Genomic DNA, 8,541 nt, shown 5'->3' with positions numbered 1-8,541 from the left:
CCAGAACTCATGTCACTATGACTATTATACAAATATATGCTCCTTATCTAGATCCAAAGAGGGAGAAATTGAAAATTTTTACCAAATCTTGCAGTCTGAAATTGACCAAACATGTGATCAAGGGGCATTAATGATAATTGATGACTGGGATGCAAAAGTTGGAAACAATAAAGAAGGAATAGTAGTAGCAAAGTGGCTGGGGAAAAAAGAGGCTGGGAACAGAATGATGGAATTTTGTATTTTCACTTATTTATTCATTATAACAGCAATTTTATACATGGACCTCACCTGATGGGCTCCATAGGAGTGAGATTGACGATATTTGTGAAAGGTATCATTGCAGAAAGAAGCTCAATATTAGCAGTCAAAACTGAGCCAGAAGCAGACTGTGGGTCAGACCAACAATTATTCATGTGTAAATTAACATTTCCACAGAAAATGAAAACAAGTCCACCAGAATGAAAATATGATCTTGAATCTTTCCCATTTAAATTTTAAAATCATCTTAAGAATAGGTTAGGTTTTTTGTTTTTTTTTAAATTGTAAACCTGCAAGGCCCCCCCGCTGGTGCTGACCCATCATGGACAACTAGGAGAGTTACCCCAATGAGATGTGCACCCACTTTGACAAAGAAGACATGAAAAGGCTGGGCAAAAGCTTAAAAACGATGGACCTGGACAAGTCAGGTCCACTAAGTGTGGAGGAGTTGGTGGTCATGTCCAACCCGAGCCACAAACCGCTGCTGGAGAGGGTCATCGATGTCTTCGACATGGATGGCAATGGCCAGGTGGACTTCAAGGAGTTCATCATAGATGGGCCTCTTGGTTCAGTGTAAGAGGAGATGAGGAGCAGAAACTGGAGTTTCCTTTCAGCATCTACGACATGGATAAAGATGGCCACCTTCACAGTTGCAGCAGCTCATTGACAAAACCATCATCATCCTGGACTCGGGCAGCTACGGGAAGATATCCTTTGAGGTTCTGTACCGAGGAGTTCTGTGCAGTGATCCACCACCTGGAGACCCACAAGAAGTTGGCCGTGATGATGTGACCACTCCGTGAAGTGAAACACTTAGCCTGCAATCCACCTCATTATTGGCAACTGTTTCTGCTTTTAAGGCCGCCTTTCTAGCATAAACCTTATCATCAACTCTGTTACTGAATTCTTCTCTTAATGTTCAGGGAAAAACACCCAGGGGTGGATGAAAAAGAAACTGGCTTTTATAAATGTGAAATACACTTTCCATCATACTTTGATTTGTTTAGAGATCAAGCATCAAAGTCGGAAAGAACTTTAGAAGCTCTACATATGAGTACACACAACTTTGCTTTCATTTCTCTAAAGTTTTGTATACGGGAGAAAAGTGTACCATTTAATTCAAACATTAGGTTTCTTTGTGTTGTTCCTGTGACTTTTGATGAATCAATAAAGTATTGTTCGTGTCTAAAAAAGAAAAAAGAAAGGTTTGAGGCATTGTACATCAGTGATCAAAGACTAGGTGAGTTGTAGAACGATATCAAGGATATCATCCACAAAGAAAGCAAAGGGTCTCTAAAAAGACAGAGGAGAAAAACCAAAACAGAAATGGATGTCAGAAGAGATTCTGAAAATTGCACTTGAGTGATGAGAGGCCAAAACAAAGGGAAAATATGGCAACATAGACAGAACATTTCAAAGGACAGCTTGAGAAGACAAAGCAAAGTACTATAATAGAATGTTCAGAGAGCCAGAATTTGAGAATAAAAAGGGAAGCACTTGCTCTGCATTCCTCAAGCTGAGAGAATTAAAAAAATCAAACTTAAGCATCGAGTTGCAATATTGAAAAACACTATGGGCAATATACTGAATGACCCAGGAAGCATCAAAAGAAGATAGAAGGAATGTGGTCACCAAATGCAAGCGTACAAGATATATTTTCATTTTATTCTGTAAGTCAGCTAAATTTGTATTTTAAGTACCTTTTCCAATTGAGTGACAGAAATTTAATCTCTGTAAATCTGAATTTTCCCTTCCTCCTTTATATGAGGTTGAATCTAAGTTTATGTCTGCATTTAGACAGCCGATGTAAACTTATATTGTTATAAGATTCCAAAGCACTGGTAGAGGTGATATGGAGGTAAAGAGATGGTCTTCATTCAAGGATCCAGGGAGAAATTTAGGCTTCCTTTTTGGTCTAAAATGGTTGTTGTGGAGACATCTTTTGTTCCCATACACTTCAAATCCAGCAGGTTTCTCCCAACTACTTCTATGCTCCTCTTGAATACATAAGCATCTGTCTGTTAGATAAGAATCATGATAGTTTGAAGATTAGGTATTGAAGCCATCTGTCTAGATAAGTCACAGCATTATTACACTATGTCCCCAGGATTCTACCCTTTGCAGATGCACAGGCTTCTTCTCTATTGCATGTCATCACTCTGTACAGGATTTGATTGTAGCTCATTGTGGCTCAACTTGAAAAACAACCATAGGCTCCCTCATGTTGGAACCATGCATGTCACTTTCTCTTAAATTCTTTTCCTTCACTAGATGTGGAGAACTTACTTCTGGTTGGTGGATAAGGTGGACAGGGAACACCTAGCATAACTATTTTGAAATCTTGCCATTATCTCTTCTATCTACTATCAAGATTTGACTTTTGAAACACAAAGCTAAAATGAAAGTCCATTTCTTCTATTTTCTGCTATCACACATCACACATGATTTAACTGCTTAGTGTTGTGTTGTTATGTGCCATTGAGTCAATTCAGACTATGCCTTTTTAGCAGGGCTGATATTCCCCATTGAGTTTCATAGCTGTAATCTTCCTGAGAGCAGATTAGCTGTAGTCTTCATGAGAGCACATTGTCAGGTCTTTTTTGAGCACTTAATTACTGTGTCATTAGGGATTTTTTTAACTGTTAAATAGGGAGAAGGAAATTCTAGAAAACAAATAATAATGCTTTAAAAAATATGATCTTATTAGATACAATAAGGGTTGTATCTTTTACCCATACCTATTCCATCTGTATGTTGAACAAATTATTCAAGAAGTTGCACTCTGTGGAGAAAAATGTGGCATCAAGATTGGAGGAAGACTCATCACGGACCTTCATTATGCACATGACACAACCTTGTTTGCTGAAAGTGAGGGGGACGTGAAGCACTTGTGGCAGAAGAGTGAAGACTGCAGTCACAATATGGATTGTGATGCAATATGGATTGCATCACAAAGTCAAGAAAACAAAAATTCTTACCACTGGACAGATAAGTAACATCATGATAGATGGAGAAAAAATTGAAACTGTTGATGGCTCCACCTTACTTAAATCCACAATCAGTACATTTGATACCAGGAGTTAGGAGATCAGGAGATGTGAAAAGCTGCATTTAGAGACCTCTCCAAATTATTGAGGAGCAGTGATGTTAGTAGGACTAAGATGCACCTAATTCAGGTCATGCTCTTTTCAATCACTTGCTGTGCTGCTGAGAGCTGGACAATGAATAAGGATGACAGAATACAAACTGATGCCTTAAACTGTGGTGTTGGAGAAGAGTGCTGAACATCTCATGGATTGCCAAAAGAATTAAACAGACATGTTTTGGAGAAAGTGCAGACAAAGTGCTACTTGGAAGGAAAGATGATAAAGTTTCATCTCATATACTTTGAGCATGCTGCTAAAAGACACTATTCTTTGGAAAGAGATGTCGTGTTTGGTAAGGTGGAGGATTATGGAAGAAAAGAAGACCCTCAACCAGATGTATTTCCATAGTGTCTGCTTCAATGAGGACAAGTGTGTCAAAGGTTGTGATGATGGCACAGGATAGGACAGAGTAATTCTGTTGTTCATAGGGTTGCTGAACCATACTTGACTTAATGCACCTCACAACAACAGCAACCACTGTACACAAATGTGATAATGTTGCTGTTGTCATAGCTTGCTGGCAGCTTGAACTTTCAGCTCTTGGTTGATGATCTAGCCATTTTGGGATGATCTTCACCAAGGTTTCACTTGCACGTGATATTAATATTATTATTTGGTAACTTCCACTTTTTGTTATATCCTCTTTCTTGGGAATGGAAACAAATATGGATCTTTTCCAGTCAGTTGGCTAGGGCAGCTGTCTTCCAGATTTCTTGGGTGAGCATGTTCAGGGCTGCATCTGTTTGTTGAAACTAACACTTGGTAACCCATCAGTTCCTGGAATTTTATTTTTTGCCAGTGTCTTCAGTGTAACTTGAACTTTTTCTTTAATTACCATTGTCTTTTGGTCATATACTACTTCCCAAAAGGATTCCGTGTAGCTACTTTTTTTCTGGTACAGTGACTCTGTGTATTCTCCTATATTATTAATGGGGTTTATTTAGGGAAGTTAACAGGCTATGATTCAGGCTGGCATCCAAGATACAATCCTTCCATATTTCTTCACTTGATGCTTCCTGGATCATTCAAGATTTTGCCCATAGTATCCTTCAGTATAGCAAATCAAAGCTTGAATTAGTTTTCCAGTTATTTCAGTTTTAGAAATATTGAGCTACATCTTCCCTTTTCTGACTCCAGCTTTTTGAAATACAAATCCTTTGCTTTGTCTTGAGTTGATCTTTGAAATAATCATCTCTATCACTTTGGCATCTCTTCCATTTGATGAATCCTCGCTTAAAGTACAGAATACCAGAATGTCTATTTGTGTTTTATTGACTATGAAAACATTTGCCTGTGTGTATCATGGCAAATTGACTAGCATTGAGAAGAATGGGAATCCCAGAACACTTAGTTATGTTCATGCTAAATCTATAACCAAGAAGCTGCTGCCCAACAGAGTAAGGGAACACCAAGGGTTTGTCAAGAAAGATGTGTGCCAGGGCTATAGAATTTCTTCATACCTATTCAATCTCTATGCTTAGCAAATCACTGGAGAATCTAGACTTTATGAAAAAGAATGTAACTTCAGGATTGATGGAAGATTCATCAATAACCTGCATCATGAAGATGATACAACCTTGTTTTTTGAAAGAGAGGAGGACTTGAAAATGCTTGCTGCAGAAGATCTAAGACTACATCTCAACATCTACAAAACAAAAATCCTCACCCCTGAGTCTATAGTCATTATCATGATAGATGGAGAAAAGATTGAAATTATCAATAACTTCAACTTACTTGGTTCCATAGTTAACACCCTTGGTATCAACAGTTAAGAATTCTAAAGACATATTACAGTGGAAAAGTATGCTCTCAAGGATCATTTCAAAGTGCTAAAAAGAAATGATGTTAAAGACTAAGGCTCAATTCATTCAAGCCATGGTCCTATCAGTCACTTGCTAGTCATCTGAGTGTTGGATGATGAATAAGTATGACTGAGGAAGAATCAATGGCTTTGAGTTTTGGTGTTGGAGAAGAGTAATGAATATACCATGGACTGAAAAAAAGAACAAACAAATGTAACTTGGAGAAAGTACAGCCACAGTGTTTTTTAGAGGCAAGGATGGTGAAACTTCATCTCGCCTCACATACTTCACATGTGTTGTTGAAAGAGCTCATTCCTTAGAAAAAGACATCATGCTTGAAAAGGTGAGAAAGACTAGAGAAAAAGGAAAATCCTCAATGAGATATATTGAGATAGTGACTATCAATGGGCTCAAGTATATCAAAGATGACGAGGATGGTACAGGATAGGGCAAAAGGTTGCTATGACTTATACTCAACTCGATGGCACCTAACAACATATACTAATGACTGTTTTTTTGCATTTATTGACGCCCTGGTGGCACAGTGGTTAAGTGCTAAATTGCTAACTGGAAGGTGGATGATTTAAACCCATTAGCTACATTACAGGAGAAAAGATGTTGTAGTCTGCTTCTGTAAAGGTTCACAACATTTGTTGGGTTCGTAACATTCTGTACTATAGGGTTACTATAGGAGTGAGTGAAAAGATAAGCAGTTTCCTCCTATAAAGATTTATATAGCCTTGGAAACTCAATGAAAAGCCACTGTGAATGAAAATTGATTCAGCTTATGGGTATCCCATTACTATACCCAGAGCTCCACTCCACAGGAATGGATTATTTATTTGAATACAGTTAGAAAAACAACTGCAAGATGGATTGGAACATACTGCACCTGCTGTTTCCTGCTCCTGGAACTCTGGTGGCCTAGGCCATGGGGAACTGCACTGCTAACTCAAACATGGCATCTTTTTGGTGGTTCAAATTCCCTTATAGCTCTTTGGGAAAGATGGCCAGTTTCCTCCTGTGTGGTTCACAGCCTTGGAAAACCAGCTGGAGGGCCTACTGTAAGTCAGTTCTAACTATGTAGCAATGAGCTAGGTTTTTTATTCTCTCTTGATTAGGGACATACTCCCTGAGAACAAGGTACATGGGAAACCAAATGATAATTAGAAATTTGCTTTCAGGGTAAGTAGAGGAGAGAGAGTGATGCTACCTTGCTAACACGGTTAGAAAGGTCATCTACTCACAGAGTAACATCTGTTGTGAATAAAAAGTTACACTGACCTGAATACCCTGGCTCTGAATGAGCACAAATTCTTGACACAGATGTCCCACTGCTCTTGGCTCTATATTGTCCAGCTCTCTTTGTTTGCCCATAATTCTTTCCTTGGTTTTTATATTTCATATGGACCATCAAGATTTTTCCAAACAAGAGACAGCAGAGTTAAGTCTTAATTTTCTGTAGTTTGTATACATGTATTTTTAAGTTCTGGCCCTGCTTCCTAGAGATTGCACCAAAATGATTCCACTGGATTTGAGTGTCCCCAAACACTAAAGCCTTGCATATTTTTTTTTACAATCTCAATGCATTCTAGTTTTGTTTTGAAGAGAAAATGTATATGCACAGGGTTTTTGAAACAGCACAGACACAGTATAAAGAGAAAAGTCTACTTTTCAATATTAACCTCTTCTATTGACTTTTTTTCTGAAATGAGAATACACATGGTTAAGAAAATAATAATATACACAGACAAAAGTACAATATGCAAAAAACCCTCCTCTATTCTTCTTGGTCATGTCCTCTCCCCACCAATCCTACTCATTTTTTTAAATTGTTATTTTTAACAAGGGAGCTCTGGTGGCCTAGATTTTTAACAAATTTTATAGAAAGGATGGGTTTTCATTCATTCATTGATGCACATCTTTCTCTCTCCTCCTTACTATCCCCTCCCCATTTAAGTTTGCAATAAACGCCTTTTTACAGATTGTTAATTATCATACATATAATGCATAAACATAGATTCCTTTAGTCCTTTCTTAAATTTGTTCCAGTACAGTGTTTGTTATCAATCCATTTTTTCCCCTATTCTCTGCCCCTCACTTAGGTCAATCTTATTTTAAAACAGCAGTATTGTGCATTACTTGCCTTTTAATGGCTGATATATTTCACTCAGTATAATGTCTTCCAGACTTACCCGGGCTGTGTAGTGCTCTACAAGTTCATTTTTTCAGTGCTGCATAATATTTCTATTGTGTGAATGTACCACAGTTTTTTCTATCCATTCATTTATTGCCAGTCATTTGGACTACTTCCATCTCTTGAATAATGCAGCAGTCATAGTTCTGGTTTCTTTACTATATGTTCCCAATAGTGGGATAGCTGAGTCAAGTGGTATTTCTATTTCCAACTTTTTGAGAAAGCAACTTACTGCCTTCAATAGTGGTTTTACATTCCCACCACCAGTGAATGAAAGTTCCAATCTCTCCACAACATTGCCAGCATTTGTTGTTTGTTGCCCTGTTGAACTTCACTATTGTTGTTGAGGTGAGATGGTATCTCGTTGTTTTGATTTACATCTCTCTGATAGCAAGGGATTTTGAATATTTATTCATGTATTTGTTGGCCATCTATACTTGGTGAAGTGTCTATTCATATCTTGTGCCCCATTTTGTGACTGAATTGTTTGCTTTTTTCTTGTGGAGGTACTGGAGTATTCTATAAATTTAAGATATGAGTCTTTTATTACGTAAGTCATTGCCAAATATTGTTTCAAGTCTGTACATTTCCTTCTTACTCTGTTGGATAAGTTTTTGTTTGGTTTTTCTTTTTTAAATGTTTTTAAATTTTATTTTATTAATGTTATTGAACATTGACAGAGATTTTGGATTTCCATTCATTCATTGCTGCACTTTTCTCCCTGCCCACCCCTCCCCTCCAGTTTGCTCCTTTCTTTGAAAAGTAAAAGAAAAATTCTTTCATTGGTATACAACCCTCCCTGCATCCCCCCCCACCACCCCGAGTACACTCCACTATGCAATCTTAACTCTGGACTCTTGTGATAACCATAATATCTTATCTTATATCACTTATAATTGTCCTCTCTCTCATCTGTTTCAATGAAGTATAATTTATCTGGTTTTTCTCAGTCTTACCCCAACCCTGATGTCAGTCCCATTTTACAGCAGTGGCACCGTGCAGTATTTGTCCTTTTGTGACTGAGGTATTTCACTCAGCATAATGTCCTCAGCATAATGGGTCACCCATTTTGAATAATATTGCATGAGTGCCTTGTTTTTCAGTGCAGCATAGTATTCCATTGTGTGAATATACCACA

At 37.7% G+C, this 8,541-nt stretch overlaps 1 pseudogene; it reads left to right on the top strand.

Annotated features, from left to right (window-relative positions):
- The first annotated feature begins 580 nt into the window (after positions 1-580).
- On the top strand, positions 581-1,050 carry LOC102845688 (annotated as a pseudogene).
- The last annotated feature ends 7,491 nt before the right edge of the window (positions 1,051-8,541 follow it).

This window comes from Elephantulus edwardii, unplaced genomic scaffold, assembly GCF_000299155.1.
Source record: "Elephantulus edwardii isolate Elephantulus edwardi_28Jun2011 unplaced genomic scaffold, EleEdw1.0 scaffold00053, whole genome shotgun sequence".
In the NCBI taxonomy this organism is placed as follows: Eukaryota; Metazoa; Chordata; class Mammalia; order Macroscelidea; family Macroscelididae; genus Elephantulus; species Elephantulus edwardii.
The sequence above is the reverse complement of the archived record's forward strand: the minus strand, read 5'-3'. Positions and strand labels throughout refer to the sequence as shown.